The 24,764-nt window shown below is 38.9% G+C and overlaps 1 protein-coding gene across 1 annotated transcript in view; it reads right to left on the bottom strand.

Moving 5' to 3' along the window:
• Positions 1 to 7,300, bottom strand: part of LOC141088482 (nucleolar protein 14-like) — a 397,129-nt gene extending 389,829 nt beyond the window's left edge. Inside the window, exons 1-2 of the mRNA XM_073574573.1 lie at positions 7,166 to 7,300; positions 5,712 to 5,860 (exon numbers count right to left, since the gene is read on the bottom strand). The gene's annotated coding sequence lies outside the window, so the exon portion shown is untranslated. The remainder of the gene's footprint in view (positions 1 to 5,711; positions 5,861 to 7,165) is intronic.
• Between the last annotated feature and the right edge of the window lie 17,464 nt (positions 7,301 to 24,764).

Below are 24,764 nucleotides of genomic sequence, written 5' to 3'. Positions count from 1 at the left end.
TGTGATATGCTACACCGGGTTGGACTTCTTTATTGCAGATTGTACCAGTGGTGTGCTTGTATCACCTGGAAACATTTCAAAGGCGGGAAAACTCATCTCTTATGAACAGGCTTTGTTACTAAGTCACAGAGGACCCTACATATTGCTCAGTTAGGATCCCTTACATAAAGTCCTTCTTTCTATGCAGGAATAACTCTTCCAGAGGATACCTTGTCGGTGCAACATCTGGCTTTTAAAGGGACTTTCACCAGCTTCTTTCTCCCTAACTAAATTGGTAGCAGTTCCTATAAAATTACAGGATCTGACAGGATCTGACAGGATCCATACTTTTTTTTTTAAATCTCATACATACCTTATATAATTCTCGTATATTCCTGAAATCTAGTAATACCTACTTCACATCTCATTGAGCTTATTCCTAAAAATTGAATTCTAGTACTTCACTTAATTCTCGTATAAACCCTGCCATGGGGCACTTGAACAAAATGGATGCTGCAATACTGAGAAACAAAACTAAGGCTCAAAAAATGTCTATGTCACACATGGGGGCAATCTCAAAGTCATATGAAGACTTTCCTAGCCTGTTAAGCTCGGGCAAATCGAGATCCCCATTGAAGGGAGATGAGTCGAGGTCTTCCTTTCTAAAACAATTGCAGATTCCAACCTATAGTAAATCTACTAAGGGTGGTAATGGGTCTGGTTTAAAAAATTCAGTGTCAAAATCTCAAACTAACATGCCCTCCTCTAAAGGTAACTCTAAAGGGGCAGCCAGCCCTCCAGATCTGATTAATTATCCTTTAGTGGGGATGGACACCACTATTTCGGCTAAACGAAAAGTTCATAATGTTCAAGAGAGCACACCCCATTCTTGTGCTGCGGATTCTGAAAGTTTCTCAGATGATTATTCCCCTAACAATAGTCCGGATAGACAGAGGGTTAAAAGAACACACAAAACTGTGACAACAATAAAGGCAGTGGCACCCCTTCATTTGATTTGGACCAATATTTTGGTTCTATTAAACAAGCTACAGAAGGTTTTCTAGCAGGGTTTTCAAATCCTTTAGTGACGCTATGAAAATAGGGTTCGAAACACAAACCAGGACCCTTCAGGACACATGTAACAGTTTTAACCAAAAACTTGAAAAGCATGACAAAAGATTGACTACAGTAGAGGAGGACACTAGATTTCTCTCCAAACAGAATTTGGTCCTTCAGGAAGAGGTCTTATTTCTTAAAAATAAACTAACCGATCTCAAGGATTGAAATAGACAAAATAATTGAAGTTAATTCCGGAATCCATTTCAGCAGAGAGTCTTTCAGGGTACACAAAACACCTATTCAAGAAATTGGTCCCCAACTTAACAGACCTTGAGTTAAATATTGACCGTATCCACCGTCTCCCTCGCACACGGGGGATTTCTCAAGACAAGCCTAGGGCCACCATTTTCAGAGTCCATTTTTTGGCACCAAGGAGAAAATATTGAGGGCTATTAGAGACAGGGGTTCCTTTCCAGACCCTTATGGAAATATAAAGGTTTCCTCTGACTTTTCTAAAACCACGATGGATGCTCACAGGTCTTTTAAAGATACTACCACAAAACTCAGGGAACTCAAAGTCCCCTACAGGTGGGGCTTTCCCACTAAACTGATTATTTGGTATCACGATAAAAATCACATTATCAACACCCCTCAGGAGGGTCAGCGGTTCCTAGCATTTCTCCGAGAGGAACCAGCTTTCAGGGATAAAGATTAAGAATTGAGATGTCTGTTGTTCTTGGGGAGATATCACATCCTTGTTTGTCTCCTCAATAATAGGCTCTGCACGGTAGTGAACACCTTTGTTCCCAATAAAAGACAAATTTCTTTCTTAAATAAACTCCAAAAGAAAATTAACACAATGAAATCCGGGGACCTTGTCATGGTTGGAGACTTTAACATAATACCCAACAGCAGCTTGGATTCTACCTTATCGGTCAGGTACAAGGTCCCAGTACTAAAAAATTAACTTATTCAAAATGAATACTATGACACATTTCGCTGCCTTAGTGCGTCTTCAAGGGAATACACCCACTATTCGGATGTCCATATGACATCCTCACGAATTGATCTGATTCTTACCAATATTTTTATATTGACTAAGTTTCAAAGTATTAAAATCTTGAACAAGTCATTATCTGATCATTCCCCGGTCTTAGCACAATTCACACTAGGCCCATCCCCAGAGAATACCTGTCTCTGGAAAAACAACCCATCACATCAAGAGATTGAAAATCATATTGTCAACTTCTTCAATGAAAACCAATCAGAGGAAATTGATATTTTTACACTATGGAACGCCCACAAGGCTGTATTACGGGGAAATCTCATCCAGATTTCCTTGAGGTATAAAAAGAAAAACAGAGAAAAAATTGCCACATTACAAAAACTGATCAATAACAGAGAGGAACAACAAAACAATTTGGCACTTCCTTCCCATGCCCTTCAAGGGTAAATCTTAAAACTTAGACAAAGCCTAAGACTCGAAATTAGCCAAGAATGCGAGACAGTAATCAAGGCCTCAAAATTTAAGACTTACACATCATTGAACAGACCCACCAGATACATGATGGTGAAACTGAAACTGGGGAGAGTTAACAGAAGAATAAACAAGATAGTCTCCCTCTCGGGCGAACCCAAAACACACCCTAAAGATATTACCAACTCATTCGCAGAATTTTACCAGCGTTTGTATAATCTTAAAGATGACCCTGGGGCCCCTGTTGTAAACCACAAATCTATTAATAATTTCCTGGCGGACATCAACCTTCCCAGGTTGACTCAATCAGACTTGGAGCAAATAGACAGCCCCTTCTTGGAAGGGGAATTATTGTCCGTTATCAATAAATTAAAAACCCAAAAATCGCCTGGACCGGATGGTTTCTCCTCCAAATATTTCAGGACCTTTTCTAAAGCCTTGATCCCACATATGGTCTCAGTATTAAATCCAGCGTCCTCTTGGGGCTCCTTCCCAAAAGAGATGCTGGAAGCTGTAATTGTTCTGATTCCAAAAGCGGGGGGGACCCGGAGAGGATGCAAAATTACATGCCAATATCACTCATAAACATTGACAATAAAATTTATTCTAAATTACTTGCCGAATGGTTAAAAAATATACTCCCTCGATTGCTCTCCGATGACCAGATTGGCTTTGTAGAGGGACGTCAGGTGGCGAATGATACAAGGAGAGTTTTGAATTTACTTACCAGGGCAAATCTATCCAAAACTAGATCGGCGTTTCTGGTGTTGGATGCAGAAAAGGCCTTTGACAGGCTGAATTGGTCTTACCTGGAAGCAACTTTAACTAAATTCGGTTTTAGCCAAGGATTCTTGTCATTGGTCTTTGCGTTATATTCTGCCCCCACCACCAGAATTCATGCTAATTGCCTCTCAAACTCATTCCCCATTTCGAATGGAACAAGACAGGGGTGCAATTTGTCACCCTTGCTCTTTGTATTAGCGATAGGGCCACTGGCTGAAAAGATCAGATCCAATAAGAATATTGCAGGATTTGATTTCCCCTCCCGTCGTTTTAAAATTAGACTATTTGCCGACGGCCTCTTTTTGACCCTACTGGACCCCTTGAATTCCATCAGAGTACTTGCTGCAGACTTGGAAATGTTTTCAAGGGCCTCTTATTTCAAGATTAGCTCTCACAAGTCAAAATTCTTGACCCTCAACATGACTAAAACGGAAATCGAGGAGCTAAAGAGAAGTACTGAGTTTGCCTGGGAAGATAAAGGGTATGTTCATCTTGGAATCACTTTAGCTAGTTCTAGCCAAGCAACTGTCAAAGCAAATCTAAGTGGAATACTTGCAACTGTCTCTCAGGATATTTCCTTTTTCAGGCAAATTGAACTCTCTATGTTTGGTAGGGTGATGGTTGTGAAATCCATCATTCTGCCCAAAATACTCTTTTTTTCGGACGGTCGCGATCACTCTCCCGTTTCAATCCATACAAAATTTGCAAAATCTGCTAAAATCATTCGTGTGGAATGACAGGAGGCCTAGGGTGCCAGCAGAAATTCTATATAAACATAAGAGCAGAGGAGGTACAAGCATGCCTAACCTGCATGCATACTATATGGCCTTATTAATTAAGCAGAGCTGATATTGGCTCTTACCTGGAGAGAGACATAAGTAAATTTAGCTCTCTAAAACAGTTGCTTTTCTACTTCTTGTTTCAAGAGCCTCGAAAGGTATCTTCCCATCCTATTTTCAGTCCCATCATTTCTGCATGGAGATCACTGATCAAACCATATAAAAAATGTAGCAAAGTTGAACAAGCCTTGAGGTTTCCGCTTTGTGTAGTGGCTTTAATATTTGACTTCCTTCTCTCAGAAATCTGGAGTAATTTAGGTATTAAAAAAATAAAAAACATAAACGATGTGTCTAATTTTCTCACATTCAGCGAAATAAAAGCCAAATATAATGTCCCTTCCTCTGAATTTATCCCTTTCTTAATGCTGAAAGATAAGGTACAAAAAATCCTATTAGGCAAAGCATTTAATTAAGAAATTGTGTCTTCACTGCTGTGCAGCCTAAATAATAAAAATACCTGGAGCTTAAGGAATATATACTCCTTTTTCAACACAGAGGAACTCTCTTGCAAGATCATATATTTAAGGAGATAGGAGACCGACCTTGGGACTGTTGTTCCGATTGAGCAATGGGACATCGCCATAAAAAATACGTATAAATCTACCGTATCAATGACTCTTCACGAATCTTATTTCAAACTACTTACCAAGTGGTATTACACGCCTATCAGACACTCCCATATTAACCAGGAGAGGATGCGGACAACAGGGGAATCTTTTCCACATCTTTTGGTGTTGCCCGAAAATAAAACGTCTGTGGCTCCAGGTTTCTCGTCATATTGATTCCTTTACAGACAATTTTACCCTGATTCCCCAAAAAGCATTGCTTTCTTTGGACTTTTATCAATTATACCCGTTGGTGAGAAAGGTAGTTATTCACATCCTTTTGGTAGTTAAAAATAACTTGGCTTACTTTTGGAAGAAGCCTGACCCTCCTAAATTTTCAGATGTCCTAGACAAAATCTACCAACTTAATGCTTTCGAATGAAGGTTTGCAGTTAGTAACAATAATATTCTCGCCTATACTAAATAAGTGGAATGTCTGGAACAGTAAATTTAGACGAGTTTAAATTTCTCTCATGCACCTCCTTAAGTGGTTGGACTAGACCGCCTTCTTGTATCTCCTCCTTAAAGGTTCAGCATTATTGTGCTTCTTATTGACATTAGTATTTTGTATACTTATTAATGTATGCATTGTTACAAGGGTTCTCTATTTTTTTATGACCCTTACCCTTCCCCTATGTACATTTAACCTTTTCCCCTCCCTTTTCTTGTTCCCCCTCACTATCCAACTCCCAGTTTTATAAAAATTTTAATAAAAATATTTAAATACAAAAGATAAGTAATGATTTTTTGTTTTTCACTACTCTTTGGACATTTTTTTTAACAAATCCTGGAAAATTACTTAAAAATTTTTACTATAACATATGCCGAGTAATGGGTCAAACACATCAAATTTAATATCACAATACGAATTGAGAAGAGACTTGGCAACATATACATTACATATATACATGATTAGAAAATACTCTTGACCTACAGTCTCCTTAGAAGATTAAAGAAGTGTTACATTACTATGGTTGATGTCTTGTCTGGAAAGTAGGATTCCTAATCATGCATCTCCTCCTGGTCTGAGTCGTGTTCCTCCTGAAGTCGTGGACAACCAATGTCCTCTGTGTAGAGCTGCTGCAGGAATGGGAGGCCTGACCTCATCGCTGAGGCTCCTAAAGAAGAGGATACCATTGTGATGTCATGCATAGAATTCCATCCCATTGTGATGTCATGCATAGAATTCCATCCCATTGTGATGTCATTGATCGATATCCAATCAAGGTTCCGTTTTCTATAAGTAGCTGCAGCACACATGCTATAAGGAAACTTATTTTATTATATAAAATAATTTTTTATCTATACTGTAATAATCTGCAGCAGATGAGGGTTGTAATAAAATATTGTGCATTTTCCAGTATCCAATTAGAAAAATTGATTTATTCCGCCTTCTGGATTGCTCTTTACTCTGAATTTACAGGAAAAATCTTTATTCAGTGACTACAGATTTCCATTTTAATAAGCAATGAGATAAAAGTTGCTGCTCATAAGAGTCTATGGAGTGGGGAGGAGGGAGGAGATAGAGGCAGGCACAGACATACTGCTGCCTGCTCACCTCAAATGACATTTAACATGTTAAAGGGAAGCTGTCATGTTGTACGTGCAGTGTGATCTATGGAAACGATAATATAGAGAAGCTGAGCAGACTCATGTATGTCCAGGGGTGGACCTACAAGTGATTGACAGCTGGTTCTACATGCACATCAGACAGGGAGGACTATCAATCACTACTAGGACCACACACTGGGATATTTGTACAGAAACATCAGGGATTTCAATTAATAAAATGCAAATTTTACTGAAATGTTTCCCAAAAAAATGTTTAGATATCTGATCAGCTCCTCCTGCCCTATAACACCCAGCCACCTGTTCAGATATATTAACATGTCTGTGTGCTTACAAAAGCTGGAGAGAAGAAAGGAAATCTTCTTTTCTGTGTGTAGTGTATTGGAGACATTATATCGGCAAGTCTCCTCCTAGAAGTTTACAGTCATTTGCAAGTTAATGAAAGAGCTTGCAGAGGGGAAAACTGGAGAACCAGTGCAGATACACGTTATATATTGACCGGAAATAGTGTTATATCTCATACACCCAAAGCAGCTTATTCTAACAAGTTACTTAAAAGCACAGCTCCCCTTTAATAAAGTGCACATTGATGTGGTCTTTGCCTTTTGGCCCACTGTATTCTTTGAAGTGGGAAATATTATAAGTATTTTCCAGAGGATCTGTTTATAAATAGTTTTTTGCCAAGTAACTGGTGTCCATTGTAGCTGAAATCTATGCCAGCTCATAGCTGGGGGAATTTGTAAATTTTGGTGAATAGATGGCCTACAGATGGCAGGGTTTTGGCTTAAGACAAGAGTATAACATGTCGGATTTCATAAATCCCCTTCTATGTTCTTCTCTCCTGTGCCACTAACCTTTTACTATGGTTGATGTCTCATCATGGAAGGTAGGATTACAAAACATTGTTCTCTACTTTTCAACAAATGTCCTCAGTCCGGCTAGAAGAAATATGCCAAACAACATGGAGGCTGATAAGGTGATAACCAGCAGCTGCTAGTGATGATCGCGACGCCTATGAAATCTCATGATGGCTTCTCCTCCTGGTCTGAGTCGTGCTCCTCCTGAAGTCGTGGACAACCAAAGTCCTCTGTGTGGAGCTGCTGCAGGAATGGGAGAACTGACGTCTGCGCTGAGGCTCTAAAAGAACAGGATCCCATTGTGATGTCATGAATAGAATTCCATCCCATTGTGACGTCATTGATCGACATCCAATCCAGCTCAATTTTCTATATGTAGCTGCAACACTTATATACTATAAAAACAGAAATATATTTTCAATAATAAAATAAAAAAAGTATTATTATGCATATTATATTATTCTCCAGCAGGTGAGGTGTGTAATATATTATTCTCCAGCAGGAGAGGTGTGTATTATATTATTCTCCAGCAGGTGTGGTGTGTTTTATATTATTCTCCAGCCGGTGTGGTGTGTTTTATATTATTCTCCAGCAGGTGTGGTGTGTATTATATTATTCTCCAGCAGGTGAGGTGTGTATTATATTATTCTCCAGCAGGTGAGGTGTGTATTATATTATTCTCCAGCAGGTGTGGTGTGTATTATATTATTCTCCAGCAGGTGAGGTGTGTATTATATTATTCTCCAGCAGGTGAGGTGTGTATTATATTATTCTCCAGCAGGTGTGGTGTGTATTATATTATTCTCCAGCAGGTGAGGTGTGTATTATATTATTCTCCAGCAGGTGTGGTGTGTATTATATCATTCTCCAGCAGGAGAGGTGTGTATTATATTATTCTCCAGCAGGTGTGGTGTGTATTATATTATTCTCCAGCCGGTGTGGTGTGTTTTATATTATTCTCCAGCAGGTGTGGTGTGTATTATATTATTCTCCAGCAGGTGAGGTGTGTATTATATTATTCTCCAGCAGGTGAGATGTGTATTATATTATTCTCCAGCAGGTGTGGTGTGTATTATATTATTCTCCAGCAGGTGTGGTGTGTATTATATTATTCTCCAGCAGGTGTGGTGTGTTTTATATTATTCTCCAGCAGGTGTGGTGTGTATTATATTATTCTCCAGCAGGTGAGGTGTGTATTATATTATTCTCCAGCAGGTGTGGTGTGTATTATATCATTCTCCAGCAGGAGAGGTGTGTATTATATTATTCTCCAGCAGGTGTGGTGTGTATTATATTATTCTCCAGCCGGTGTGGTGTGTTTTATATTATTCTCCAGCAGGTGTGGTGTGTATTATATTATTCTCCAGCAGGTGAGGTGTGTATTATATTATTCTCCAGCAGGTGAGATGTGTATTATATTATTCTCCAGCAGGTGTGGTGTGTATTATATTATTCTCCAGCAGGTGTGGTGTGTATTATATTATTCTCCAGCCGGTGTGGTGTGTTTTATATTATTCTCCAGCAGGTGTGGTGTGTATTATATTATTCTCCAGCAGGTGAGGTGTGTATTATATTATTCTCCAGCAGGTGAGGTGTGTATTATATTATTCTCCAGCAGGTGAGGTGTGTATTATATTATTCTCCAGCAGGTGTGGTGTGTATTATATTATTCTCCAGCCGGTGTGGTGTGTTTTATATTATTCTCCAGCAGGTGAGGTGTGTATTATATTATTCTCCAGCAGGTGTGGTGTGTATTATATTATTCTCCAGCAGGTGAGGTGTGTATTATACTATTAGCAGGTGTGGTGTGTATTATATTATTCTCCAGCAGGTGAGGGGTGTATTATATTATTCTCCAGCTGGTGAGGTGTGCATTATATTATTCTCCAGCAGGTGAGGTGTGTATTATATTATTCTCCAGCAGGTGAGGTGTGTATTATATTATTCTCCAGCAGGTGAGGGGTGTATTATATTATTCTCCAGCAGGTGAGGGGTGTATTATATTATTCTCCAGCAGGTGAGGTGTGTATTATATTATTCTCCAGCAGGTGAGGTGTGTAATATATTATTCTCCAGCAGGTGTGGTGTGTATTATATTATTCTCCAGCAGGTGAGTTGTGTATTATATTATTCTCCAGCAGGTGAGGTGTGTAATATATTATTCTCCAGCAGGTGAGGTGTGTATTATATTATTCTCCAGCAGGTGAGGTGTGTATTATATTATTCTCCAGCAGGTGAGGTGTGTATTATATTATTCTCCAGCAGGTGAGGTGTGTATTATATTATTCTCCAGCAGGTGAGGTGTGTATTGTATTATTCTCCAGCAGGTGTGGTGTGTATTATATTATTCTCCAGCAGGTGAGGTGTGTATTATATTATTCTCCAGCTGGTGAGGTGTGTATTATATTATTCTCCAGCAGGTGAGGTGTGTATTATATTATTCTCCAGCTGGTGAGGTGTATATTATATTATTCTCCAGCAGGTGAGGTGTGTATTATATTATTCTCCAGCAGGTGAGGTGTGTATTGTATTATTCTCCAGCAGGTATGGTGTGTATTATATTATTTTCCAGCAGGTGAGGTGTGTATTATATTATTCTCCAGCACGTGAGGGGTGTATTATATTATTCTCCAGCAAGTGTGGTGTGTATTATATTATTCTCCAGCAGGTGAGGGGTGTATTATATTATTCTCCAGCTGGTGAGGTGTGCATTATATTATTCTCCAGCAGGTGAGGTGTGTATTATATTATTCTCCAGCAGGTGAGGGGTGTATTATATTATTCTCCAGCAGGTGAGGTGTGTATTATATTATTCTCCAGCAGGTGAGGGGTGTATTATATTATTCTCCCAGCAGGTGAGGGGTGTATTATATTATTCTCCAGCAGGTGAGGTGTGTATTATATTATTCTCCAGCAGGTGAGGGGTGTATTATATTATTCTCCAGCAGGTGAGGTGTGTATTATATTATTCTCCAGCAGGTGAGGTGTGTATTATATTATTCTCCAGCAGGTGAGGTGTGTATTGTATTATTCTCCAGCAGGTGAGGTGTGTATTGTATTATTCTCCAGCAGGTGAGGTATATATTATTCTCCAGCAGGTGAGGTGTGTATTATATTATTCTCCAGCAGGTGTGGTGTGTATTATATTATTAGCAGGTGAGGTGTGTATTGTATTATTCTCCAGCAGGTGAGGTGTGTATTATATTATTCTCCAGCAGGTGAGGTGTGTATTATATTATTCTCCAGCTGGTAAGGTGTGTATTATATTATTCTCCAGCAGGTGAGGTGTGTATTATATTATTCTCCAGCTGGTGCGGTGTGTATTATATTATTTTCCAGCAGGTGAGGTGTGTGTTATATTATTCTCCAGCAGGTGAGGTGTGTATTATATTATTCTCCAACAGGTGAGGTGTGTATTATATTATTCTCCAGCAGGTGAGGTGTGTATTATATTATTCTCCAGCCGGTGTGGTGTGTATTATATTATTCTCCAGCCGGTGAGGTGTGTATTATATTATTCTCCAACAGGTGAGGGGTGTATTATATTATTCTCCAGCCGGTGAGGGGTGTATTATATTATTCTCCAGCCGGTGTGGTGTGTATTATATTATTCTCCAGCCGGTGAGGTGTGTATTATATTATTCTCCAGCAGGTGAGGTGTGTATTATATTATTCTCCAGCAGGTGAGGTGTGTATTATATTATTCTCCAGCAGGAGAGGTGTGTATTATATTATTCTCCAGCAGGTGAGGTGTGTATTATATTATTCTCCAGCTGGTGAGGTGTGTATTATATTATTCTCCAGCAGGTGAGATGTATATTATATTATTCTCCAGCAGGTGAGGTGTGTATTATATTATTCTCCAGCAGGTGAGGTGTGTATTATATTATTCTCCAGCAGGTGTGGTGTGTATTATATTATTCTCCAGCAGGTGTGGTGTGTATTATATTATTAGCAGGTGAGATGTATATTATATTATTCTCCAGCAGGTGAGGTGTGTATTGTATTATTCTCCAGCAGGTGAGGTGTGTATTATATTATTCTCCAGCAGGTGAGGTGTGTATTATATTATTCTCCAGCTGGTGAGGTGTGTATTATATTATTCTCCAGCAGGTGAGGTGTGTATTATATTATTCTCCAGCAGGTGAGGTGTGTATTATATTATTCTCCAGCTGGTGAGGTGTGTATTATATTATTCTCCAGCAGGTGAGGGGTGTATTATATTATTCTCCAGCAGGTGAGGTGTGTATTATATTATTAGCAGGTGAGGTGTGTATTGTATTATTCTCCAGCTGGTGAGGTGTGTATTATATTATTCTCCAGCAGGTGAGGTGTGTATTGTATTATTCTCAAGTAGGTGAGGTGTGTATTATATTATTCTCCAGCAGGTGAGGTGTGTATTATATTATTCTCCAGCAGGTGAGGTGTGTATTATATTATTCTCCAGCCGGTGAGGTGTGTATTATATTATTCTACAGCAGGTGAGGTGTGTATTATATTATTCTCCAGCAGGTGAGGTGTGTATTATATTATTCTCCAGCAGGTGAGGTGTGTATTATATTATTCTCCAGCTGGTGAGGTGTGTATTATATTATTCTCCAGCAGGTGAGGTGTGTATTGTATTATTCTCCAGCAGGTGAGGTGTGTATTATATTATTCTCCAGCAGGTGAGGTGTGTATTATATTATTCTCCAGCAGGTGAGGTGTGTATTATATTATTCTCCAGCAGGTGAGGTGTGTATTATATTATTCTCCAGCAGGTGAGGTGTGTATTATATTATTCTCCAGCAGGTGTGGTGTGTATTATATTATTAGCAGGTGAGGTGTGTATTGTATTATTCTCCAGCAGGTGAGGTATGTATTATATTATTCTCCAGCTGGTGAGGTGTGTATTATATTATTCTGAAGCAGGTGAGGTATGTATTATATTATTCTGAAGCAGGTGAGGTGTGTATTATATTATTCTCCAGCAGGTGAGGTGTGTATTATATTATTCTCCAGCAGGTGAGGTGTGTATTATATTATTCTCCAGCAGGTGAGGGGTGTATTATATTATTCTGAAGCAGGTGTGGTGTGTATTATATTATTCTGAAGCAGGTGAGGTGTGTATTATATTATTCTCCAGCAGGTGAGGTGTGTATTATATTATTCTCCAGCAGGTGAGGTGTGTATTATATTATTCTCCAGCAGGTGAGGGGTGTATTATATTATTCTCCCAGCAGGTGAGGTGTGTATTATATTATTCTCCAGCAGGTGAGGTGTGTATTATATTATTCTCCAGCAGGTGAGGTGTGTATTATATTATTCTCCAGCAGGTGAGGGGTGTATTATATTATTCTCCAGCCGGTGTGGTGTGTATTATATTATTCTCCAGCAGGTGAGGTGTGTATTGTATTATTCTCCAGCAGGTGAGGTGTGTATTATATTATTCTCCAGCAGGTGAGGTGTGTATTATATTATTCTCCAGCAGGTGAGGTGTGTATTACATTATTCTCCAGCAGGTGAGGTGTGTATTATATTATTCTCCAGCAGGTGAGGTGTGTATTATATTATTCTCCAGCAGGTGTGGTGTGTATTATATTATTCTCCAGCAGGTGAGGTGTGTATTATATTATTCTCCAGCAGGTGTGGTGTGTATTATATTATTAGCAGGTGAGGTGTGTATTGTATTATTCTCCAGCAGGTGAGGTGTGTATTATATTATTCTCCAGCAGGTGAGGTGTGTATTATATTATTCTCCAACAGGTGAGGTGTGTATTATATTATTCTCCAGCAGGTGAGGTGTGTATTATATTATTCTCCAGCCGGTGTGGTGTGTATTATATTATTCTCCAGCCGGTGAGGTGTGTATTATATTATTCTCCAACAGGTGAGGTGTGTATTATATTATTCTCCAGCAGGTGAGATGTATATTATATTATTCTCCAGCAGGTGAGGTGTGTATTATATTATTCTCCAGCAGGTGAGGTGTGTATTATATTATTCTCCAGCAGGTGTGGTGTGTATTATATTATTCTCCAGCAGGTGTGGTGTGTATTATATTATTAGCAGGTGAGATGTATATTATATTATTCTCCAGCAGGTGAGGTGTGTATTGTATTATTCTCCAGCAGGTGAGGTGTGTATTATATTATTCTCCAGCAGGTGAGGTGTGTATTATATTATTCTCCAGCTGGTGAGGTGTGTATTATATTATTCTCCAGCAGGTGAGGTGTGTATTATATTATTCTCCTGCAGGTGAGGTGTGTATTATATTATTCTCCAGCTGGTGAGGTGTGTATTATATTATTCTCCAGCAGGTGAGGGGTGTATTATATTATTCTCCAGCAGGTGAGGTGTGTATTATATTATTAGCAGGTGAGGTGTGTATTGTATTATTCTCCAGCTGGTGAGGTGTGTATTATATTATTCTCCAGCAGGTGAGGTGTGTATTGTATTATTCTCAAGCAGGTGAGGTGTGTATTATATTATTCTCCAGCAGGTGAGGTGTGTATTATATTATTCTCCAGCAGGTGAGGTGTGTATTATATTATTCTCCAGCCGGTGAGGTGTGTATTATATTATTCTACAGCAGGTGAGGTGTGTATTATATTATTCTCCAGCAGGTGAGGTGTGTATTATATTATTCTCCAGCAGGTGAGGTGTGTATTATATTATTCTCCAGCTGGTGAGGTGTGTATTATATTATTCTCCAGCAGGTGAGGTGTGTATTATATTATTCTCCAGCAGGTGAGGTGTGTATTGTATTATTCTCCAGCAGGTGAGGTGTGTATTATATTATTCTCCAGCAGGTGAGGTGTGTATTATATTATTCTCCAGCAGGTGTGGTGTGTATTATATTATTAGCAGGTGAGGTGTGTATTGTATTATTCTCCAGCAGGTGAGGTATGTATTATATTATTCTCCAGCTGGTGAGGTGTGTATTATATTATTCTGAAGCAGGTGAGGTATGTATTATATTATTCTGAAGCAGGTGAGGTGTGTATTATATTATTCTCCAGCAGGTGAGGTGTGTATTATATTATTCTCCAGCAGGTGAGGTGTGTATTATATTATTCTCCAGCAGGTGAGGGGTGTATTATATTATTCTGAAGCAGGTGTGGTGTGTATTATATTATTCTGAAGCAGGTGAGGTGTGTATTATATTATTCTCCAGCAGGTGAGGTGTGTATTATATTATTCTCCAGCAGGTGAGGTGTGTATTATATTATTCTCCAGCAGGTGAGGGGTGTATTATATTATTCTCCCAGCAGGTGAGGTGTGTATTATATTATTCTCCAGCAGGTGAGGTGTGTATTATATTATTCTCCAGCAGGTGAGGTGTGTATTATATTATTCTCCAGCAGGTGAGGGGTGTATTATATTATTCTCCAGCCGGTGTGGTGTGTATTATATTATTCTCCAGCAGGTGAGGTGTGTATTGTATTATTCTCCAGCAGGTGAGGTGTGTATTATATTATTCTCCAGCAGGTGAGGTGTGTATTATATTATTCTCCAGCAGGTGAGGTGTGTATTACATTATTCTCCAGCAGGTGAGGTGTGTATTATATTATTCTCCAGCAGGTGAGGTGTGTATTATATTATTCTCCAGCAGGTGTGGTGTGTATTATATTATTCTCCAGCAGGTGAGGTGTGTATTATATTATTCTCCAGCCGGTGAGGTGTGTATTATATTATTCTCCAGCAGGTTAGGTGTGTATTGTATTATTACCAGGTGAGGTGTGTATTGTATTATTCTCCAGCCGGTGAGGTGTGTATTATATTATTCTCCAGCAGGTTAGGTGTGTATTGTATTATTACCAGGTGAGGTGTGTATTGTATTATTCTCCAGCAGGTGAGGTGTGTATTATATTATTCTCCAGCAGGTGTGGTGTGTATTATATTATTCTCCAGCAGGTGAGGTGTGTATTATATTATTCTCCAGCCGGTGAGGTGTGTATTATATTATTCTCCAGCAGGTTAGGTGTGTATTGTATTATTACCAGGTGAGGTGTGTATTGTATTATTCTCCAGCAGGTGAGGTGTGTATTATATTATTCTCCAGCAGGTGAGGTGTGTATTGTATTATTCTCCAGCAGGTGAGGTGTGTATTATATTATTCTCCAGCAGGTGAGGTGTGTATTATATTATTCTCCAGCAGGTGAGGTGTGTATTGTATTATTCTCCAGCAGGTGAGGTGTTTATTATATTATTCTCCAGCAGGTGAGGTGTGTATTATATTATTCTCCAGCAGGTGAGGTGTGTATTATATTATTCTCCAGCAGGTGAGGTGTGTATTATATTATTCTCCAGCAGGTGAGGTGTGTATTATATTATTCTCCAGCAGGTGAGGTGTGTATTATATTATTCTCCAGCAGGTGAGGTGTGTATTATATTATTCTCCAGCAGGTGAGTTGTGTATTATATTATTCTCCAGCAGGTGAGGTGTGTATTATATTATTCTCCAGCCGGTGTGGTGTGTATTATATTATTCTCCAGCCGGTGAGGTGTGTATTATATCATTCTCCAGCAGGTGAGGTGTGTATTATATTATTCTCCAGCTGGTGAGGTGTGTATTATATTATTCTCCAGCTGGTGAGGTGTGTATTATATTATTCTCCAGCAGGTGAGGTGTGTATTATATTATTCTCCAGCAGGTGAGGTGTGTAATATATTATTCTCCAGCCGGTGAGGTGTGTATTATATTATTCTCCAGCAGGTGAGGTGTGTATTATATTATTCTCCAGCTGGTGAGGTGTATAATATATTATTCTCCAGCAGGTGAGGTGTGTATTATATTATTCTCCAGCAGGTGAGGTGTGTATTATATTATTCTCCAGCAGGTGAGGTGTGTATTATATTATTCTCCAGCCGGTGAGGTGTGTAATATATTATTCTCCAGCAGGTGAGGTGTGTATTATATTATTCTCCAGCAGGTGAGGTGTGTATTATATTATTCTCCAGCCGGTGAGGTGTGTATTATATTATGCTCCAGCAGGTGAGGTGTGTATTGTATTATTACCAGGTGAGGTGTGTATTGTATTATTCTCCAGCAGGTGAGGTGTGTATTATATTATTCTACAGCAGGTGAGGTGTGTGTTATATTATTCTCCAGCAGGTGAGGTGTGTATTATATTATTCTCCAGCTGGTGAGGTGTGTATTATATTATTCTCCAGCAGGTGTGGTGTGTATTATATTATTCTCCAGCAGGTGAGGTGTGTATTATATTATTCTCCAGCAGGTGTGGTGTGTATTATATTATTAGCAGGTGAGGTGTGTATTGTATTATTCTCCAGCAGGTGAGGTGTGTATTATATTATTCTCCAGCTGGTGAGGTGTGTATTGTATTATTCTCCAGCAGGTGAGGTGTGTATTATATTATTCTCCAGCAGGTGAGGTGTGTATTATATTATTCTCCAGCAGGTGAAGTGTGTATTATATTATTCTCCAGCAGGTGAGGTGTGTATTATATTATTAGCAGGTGAGGTGTGTATTGTATTATTATCCAGCAGGTGAGGTGTGTATTATATTATTCTACAGCAGGTGAGGTGTGTATTATATTATTCTACAGCAGGTGAGGTGTGTATTATATTATTCTACAGCAGGTGAGGTGTGTATTATATTATTCTCCTGCAGGTGAGGTGTGTATTATATTATTCTCCAGCAGGTGTGGTGTGTATTATATTATTCTCCAGCAGGTGAGGTGTGTATTATATTATTCTCCAGCTGGTGAGGTGTGTATTATATTATTCTCCAGCAGGTGAGGTGTGTATTATATTATTCTCCAGCAGGTGAGGTGTGTATTGTATTATTCTCCAGCAGGTGAGGTGTGTATTATATTATTCTCCAGCAGGTGTGGTGTGTATTATATTATTAGCAGGTGAGGTGTGTATTGTATTATTCTCCAGCAGGTGAGGTGTGTATTATATTATTCTCCAGCTGGTGAGGTGTGTATTATATTATTCTGAAGCAGGTGAGGTGTGTATTACATTATTCTCCAGCAGGTGAGGTGTGTATTATATTATTCTCCAGCAGGTGAGGGGTGTATTATATTATTCTCCAGCAGGTGAGGTGTGTATTGTATTATTACCAGGTGAGGTGTGTATTATGTTATTCTCCAGCAAGTGAGGTGTGTATTATATTATTCTCCAGCTGGTGAGGTGTGTATTGTATTATTCTCCAGCAGGTGAGGTGTGTATTATATTATTCTCCAGCAGGTGAGGTCTGTATTATATTATTCTCCAGAAGGTGAGGTGTGTATTATATTATTCTCCAGCAGGTGAGGTGTGTATTATATTATTATCCAGCAGGTGAGATGTGTATTATATTATTCTCCAGCAGGTGAGGGGTGTATTATATTATTCTCCAGCAGGTGAGATGTGTATTATATTATTCTCCAGCAGGTGAGGTCTGTATTATATTATTCTCCAGAAGGTGAGGTGTGTATTATATTATTCTCCAGCAGGTGAGGTGTGTATTATATTATTCTCCAGCAGGTGAGATGTGTATTATATTATTCTCCAGCAGGTGAGATGTGTATTATATTATTCTCCAGCAGGTGAGGTGTGTATTATATTATTCTCCAGCAGGTGAGGTGTGTATTATATTATTCTCCAGCAGGTGAGGTGTGTATTATATTATTCTCCAGCAGGTGAGGTGTGTATTATATTATTCTCCAGCCGGTGAGTTGTGTATTATATTATTCTCATGCAGGTGAGGTGTGTATTATATTATTCTCCAGCAGGTGAGGTGTGTATTATATTATTCTCCAGCAGGTGAGGTGTGTATTATATTATTCTCCAGCAGGTGAGGTGTGTATTATATTATTCTCCAGCAGGTGAGGGGTGTATTATATTATTCTCCAGCAGGTGTGGTGTGTATTATATTATTCTCCAGCAGGTGAGGGGTGTATTATATTATTCTCCAGCTGGTGAGGTGTGCATTATATTATTCTCCAGCAGGTGAGGTGTGTATTATATTATTCTCCAGCAGGTGAGGGGTGTATTATATTATTCTCCAGCAGGTGAGGTGTGTATTATATTATTCTCCAGCAGGTGAGGTGTGTATTATATTATTCTCCAGCAGGTGAGGGGTGTATTATATTATTCTCCAGCAGGTGAGGTGTGTATTATATTATTCTCCAGCAGGTGAGGTGTGTATTATATTATTCTCCAGCAGGTGAGGGGTGTATTATATTATTCTCCAGCAGGTGAGGTGTGTATTATATTATTCTCCAGCAGGTGAGGGGTGTATTATATTATTCTCCAGCAGGTGAGGTGTGTATTATATTATTCTCCAGCAGGTGAGGTGTGTATTATATTATTCTCCAGCAGGTGAGGTGTGTATTATATTATTCTCCAGCTGGTGAGGTGTGTATTATATTATTCTCCAGCAGGTGAGGTGTGTATTATATTATTCTCCAGCTGGTGAGGTGTATATTATATTATTCTCCAGCAGGTGAGATGTGTATTATATTATTCTCCAGCAGGTGAGGTGTGTATTATATTATTCTCCAGCAGGTGAGGTGTGTATTATATTATTCTCTAGCAGGTATGGTGTGTATTATATTATTTTCCAGCAGGTGAGGTGTGTATTATATTATTCTCCAGCAGGTGAGGGGTGTATTATATTATTCTCCAGCAAGTGTGGTGTGTATTATATTATTCTCCAGCAGGTGAGGGGTGTATTATATTATTCTCCAGCTGGTGAGGTGTGCATTATATTATTCTCCAGCAGGTGAGGTGTGTATTATATTATTCTCCAGCAGGTGAGGTGTGTATTATATTATTCTCCAGCAGGTGTGGTGTGTATTATATTATTCTCCAGCAGGTGAGGGGTGTATTATATTATTCTCCCAGCAGGTGAGGGGTGTATTATATTATTCTCCAGCAGGTGAGGTGTGTATTATATTATTCTCCAGCAGGTGAGGGGTGTATTATATTATTCTCCAGCAGGTGAGGTGTGTATTATATTATTCTCCAGCAGGTGAGGTGTGTATTATATTATTCTCCAGCAGGTGAGGTGTGTATTGTATTATTCTCCAGCAGGTGAGGTGTGTATTGTATTATTCTCCAGCAGGTGAGGTGTGTATTATATTATTCTCCAGCAGGTGAGGTGTGTATTGTATTATTCTCCAGCAGGTGAGGTGTGTATTGTATTATTCTCCAGCAGGTGAGGTGTGTATTATATTATTCTCCAGCAGGTGAGGTGTGTATTGTATTATTCTCCAGCAGGTGAGGTGTGTATTATATTATTCTCCAGCAGGTGTGGTGTGTATTATATTATTAGCAGGTGAGGTGTGTATTGTATTATTCTCCAGCAGGTGAGGTGTGTATTATATTATTAGCAGGTGAGGTGTGTATTATATTATTCTCCAGCAGGTGAGGGGTGTATTATATTATTCTCCAGCAGGTGAGGTGTGTATTATATTATTCTCCAGCAGGTGAGGGGTGTATTATATTATTCTCCAGCAGGTGTGGTGTGTATTATATTATTAGCAGGTGAGGTGTGTATTATATTATTCTCCAGCAGGTGAGGGGTGTATTATATTATTCTCCAGCAGGTGAGGTGTGTATTATATTATTCTCCAGCAGGTGAGGTGTGTATTATATTATTCTCCAGCAGGTGAGGTGTGTATTGTATTATTCTCCAGCAGGTGTGGTGTGTATTATATTATTCTCCAGCAGGTGAGGTGTGTATTATATTATTCTCCAGCTGGTGAGGTGTGTATTATATTATTCTCCAGCAGATGAGGTGTGTATTATATTATTCTCCAGCTGGTGAGGTGTATATTATATTATTCTCCAGCAGGTGAGATGTGTATTATATTATTCTCCAGCAGGTGAGGTGTGTATTGTATTATTCTCTAGCAGGTATGGTGTGTATTATATTATTTTCCAGCAGGTGAGGTGTGTATTATATTATTCTCCAGCAGGTGAGGGGTGTATTATATTATTCTCCAGCAAGTGTGGTGTGTATTATATTATTCTCCAGCAGGTGAGGGGTGTATTATATTATTCTCCAGCTGGTGAGGTGTGCATTATATTATTCTCCAGCAGGTGAGGTGTGTATTATATTATTCTCCAGCAGGTGAGGTGTGTATTATATTATTCTCCAGCAGGTGTGGTGTGTATTATATTATTCTCCAGCAGGTGAGGGGTGTATTATATTATTCTCCCAGCAGGTGAGGGGTGTATTATATTATTCTCCAGCAGGTGAGGTGTGTATTATATTATTCTCCAGCAGGTGAGGGGTGTATTATATTATTCTCCAGCAGGTGAGGTGTGTATTATATTATTCTCCAGCAGGTGAGGTGTGTATTATATTATTCTCCAGCAGGTGAGGTGTGTATTATATTATTCTCCAGCAGGTGAGGTGTGTATTGTATTATTCTCCAGCAGGTGAGGTGTGTATTATATTATTCTCCAGCAGGTGAGGTGTGTATTGTATTATTCTCCAGCAGGTGAGGTGTATATTATTCTCCAGCAGGTGAGGTGTGTATTATATTATTCTCCAGCAGGTGTGGTGTGTATTATATTATTAGCAGGTGAGGTGTGTATTATATTATTCTCCAGCAGGTGAGGTGTGTATTATATTATTCTCCAGCTGGTAAGGTGTGTATTATATTATTCTCCAGCAGGTGAGGTGTGTATTATATTATTCTCCAGCTGGTGCGGTGTGTATTATATTATTTTCCAGCAGGTGAGGTGTGTGTTCTATTATTCTCCAGCAGGTGAGGTGTGTATTATATTATTCTCCAACAGGTGAGGTGTGTATTATATTATTCTCCAGCAGGTGAGGGGTGTATTATATTATTCTCCAGACGGTGTGGTGTGTATTATATTATTCTCCAGCAGGTGAGGTGTGTATTATATTATTCTCCAGCCGGTGAGGTGTGTATTATATTATTCTCCAACAGGTGAGGGGTGTATTATATTATTCTCCAGCAGGTGAGGGGTGTATTATATTATTCTCCAGCCGGTGTGGTGTGTATTATATTATTCTCCAGCCGGTGAGGTGTGTATTATATTATTCTCCAGCAGGTGAGGTGTGTATTATATTATTCTCCAGCCGGTGAGGTGTGTATTATATTATTCTCCAACAGGTGAGGGGTGTATTATATTATTCTCCAGCAGGTGAGGGGTGTATTATATTATTCTCCAGCCGGTGTGGTGTGTATTATATTATTCTCCAGCCGGTGAGGTGTGTATTATATTATTCTCCAGCAGGTGAGGTGTGTATTATATTATTCTCCAGAAGGTGAGGTGTGTATTATATTATTCTCCAGCAGGTGAGGTGTGTATTATATTATTCTCCAGCTGGTGAGGTGTGTATTATATTATTCTCCAGCAGGTGAGATGTATATTATATTATTCTCCAGCAGGTGAGGTGTGTATTATATTATTCTCCAGCAGGTGAGGGGTGTATTATATTATTCTCCAGCAGGTGTGGTGTGTATTATATTATTAGCAGGTGAGATGTATATTATATTATTCTCCAGCAGGTGAGGTGTGTATTATATTATTCTCCAGCAGGTGTGGTGTGTATTATATTATTCTCCAGCAGGTGTGGTGTGTATTATATTATTAGCAGGTGAGATGTATATTATATTATTCTCCAGCAGGTGAGGTGTGTATTATATTATTCTCCAGCAGGTGTGGTGTGTATTATATTATTCTCCAGCAGGTGAGGTGTGTATTATATTATTCTCCAGCAGGTGTGGTGTGTATTATATTATTCTCCAGCTGGTGAGGTGTGTATTATATTATTCTCCAGCTGGTGAGGTGTGTATTATATTATTCTCCAGCAGGTGAGGTGTGTATTATATTATTCTCCAGCAGGTGTGGTGTGTATTATATTATTCTCCAGCAGGTGAGGTGTGTATTATATTATTCTCCAGCCGGTGAGGTGTGTATTATATTATTCTCCAACAGGTGAGGGGTGTATTATATTATTCTCCAGCAGGTGAGGGGTGTATTATATTATTCTCCAGCCGGTGTGGTGTGTATTATATTATTCTCCAGCCGGTGAGGTGTGTATTATATTATTCTCCAGCAGGTGAGGTGTGTATTATATTATTCTCCAGCAGGTGAGGTGTGTATTATATTATTCTCCAGCTGGTGAGGTGTGTATTATATTATTCTCCAGCAGGTGAGATGTATATTATATTATTCTCCAGCAGTTGAGGTGTGTATTATATTATTCTCCAGCAGGTGAGGTGTGTATTATATTATTCTCCAGCAGGTGTGGTGTGTATTATATTATTCTCCAGCAGGTGTGGTGTGTATTATATTATTAGCAGGTGAGATGTATATTATATTATTCTCCAGCAGGTGAGGTGTGTATTGTATTATTCTCCAGCAGGTGAGGTGTGTATTATATTATTCTCCAGCTGGTGAGGTGTGTATTATATTATTCTCCAGCAGGTGAGGTGTGTATTATATTATTCTCCAGCAGGTGAGGGGTGTATTATATTATTCTCCAGCTGGTGAGGTGTGTATTATATTATTCTCCAGCAGGTGAGGGGTGTATTATATTATTCTCCAGCAGGTGAGGTGTGTATTATATTATTAGCAGGTGAGGTGTGTATTATATTATTCTCCAGCAGGTGAGGTGTGTATTATATTATTCTCCAGCAGGTGAGGTGTGTATTATATTATTAGCAGGTGAGGTGTGTATTGTATTATTCTCAAGCAGGTGAGGTGTGTATTATATTATTCTCCAGCAGGTGAGGTGTGTATTGTATTATTCTCCAGCAGTTGAGGTGTGTATTATATTATTCTCCAGCAGGTGAGGTGTGTATTATATTATTAGCAGGTGAGGTGTGTATTGTATTATTCTCCAGCTGGTGAGGTGTGTATTATATTATTCTCCAGCAGGTGAGGTGTGTATTATATTATTCTCCAGCCGGTGAGGTGTGTATTATATTATTCTCCAGCAGGTGAAGTGTGTATTATATTATTAGCAGGTGAGGTGTGTATTGTATTATTCTCCAGCTGGTGAGGTGTGTATTATATTATTCTCCAGCAGGTGAGGTGTGTATTATATTATTCTCCAGCTGGTGAGGTGTGTATTATATTATTCTCCAGCAGGTGAGGTGTGTATTATATTATTCTCCAGCAGGTGAGGTGTGTATTATATTATTCTCCAGCAGGTGAGGTGTGTATTATATTATTAGCAGGTGAGGTGTGTATTGTATTATTCTCAAGCAGGTGAGGTGTGTATTATATTATTCTCCAGCAGGTGAGGTGTGTATTGTATTATTCTCCAGCAGTTGAGGTGTGTATTATATTATTCTCCAGCAGGTGAGGTGTGTATTATATTATTCTCCAGCAGGTGAGGTGTGTATTATATTATTCTAAAGCAGGTGAGGGGTGTATTATATTATTCTCCAGCAGGTGAGGTGTGTATTATATTATTCTCCAGCAGGTGAGGTGTATATTATATTATTAGCAGGTGAGGTGTGTATTGTATTATTCTCCAGCTGGTGAGGTGTGTATTATATTATTCTCCAGCAGGTGAGGTGTGTATTATATTATTCTAAAGCAGGTGAGGGGTGTATTATATTATTCTCCAGCAGGTGAGGTGTGTATTATATTATTCTCCAGCAGGTGAGGTGTATATTATATTATTAGCAGGTGAGGTGTGTATTGTATTATTCTCCAGCTGGTGAGGTGTGTATTATATTATTCTCCAGCCGGTGAGGTGTGTATTATATTATTCTAAAGCAGGTGAGGGGTGTATTATATTATTCTCCAGCAGGTGAGGTGTGTATTATATTATTCTCCAGCAGGTGAGGTGTGTATTGTATTATTCTCCAGCAGGTGAGGTGTGTATTATATTATTCTCCAGCAGGTGAGGTGTGTATTATATTATTCTCCAGCAGGTGTGGTGTGTATTATATTATTAGCAGGTGAGGTGTGTATTGTATTATTCTCCAGCAGGTGAGGTGTGTATTATATTATTCTCCAGCAGGTGAGGTGTGTATTATATTATTCTCCAGCTGGTGAGGTGTGTATTGTATTATTCTCCAGCAGGTGAGGTGTGTATTATATTATTCTCCAGCAGGTGAGGTCTGTATTATATTATTCTCCAGCAGGTGAGGTGTGTATTATATTATTCTCCAGCAGGTGAGGTGTGTATTATATTATTCTCCAGCTGGTGAGGTGTGTATTGTATTATTCTCCAGCAGGTGAGGTGTGTATTATATTATTCTCCAGCAGGTGAGGTGTGTATTATATTATTCTCCAGCAGGTGAGGTGTGCATTATATTATTCTCCAGCAGGTGAGGTGTGTATTATATTATTCTCCAGCATGTGAGGTGTGTATTGTATTATTCTCCAGCAGGTGAGGTGTGTATTATATTATTCTCCAGCAGGTGAGGTGTGTATTATATTATTCTCCAGCAGGTGAGGTGTGTATTATATTATTCTCCAGCAGGTGAGGGGTGTATTATATTATTCTCCAGCCGGTGTGGTGTGTATTATATTATTCTCCAGCCGGTGAGGTGTGTATTATATTATTCTCCAGCAGGTGAGGTGAGTATTATATTATTCTCCAGCTGGTGAGGTGTGTATTGTATTATTCTCCAGCAGGTGAGGTGTGTATTATATTATT

Source organism: Dendrobates tinctorius, unplaced genomic scaffold (genome assembly GCF_039654945.1).
Source record: "Dendrobates tinctorius isolate UK_male_01 unplaced genomic scaffold, ASM3965494v1 ptg000039l, whole genome shotgun sequence".
Lineage (NCBI taxonomy): Eukaryota > Metazoa > Chordata > Amphibia > Anura > Dendrobatidae > Dendrobates > Dendrobates tinctorius.
The sequence above is the reverse complement of the archived record's forward strand: the minus strand, read 5'-3'. Positions and strand labels throughout refer to the sequence as shown.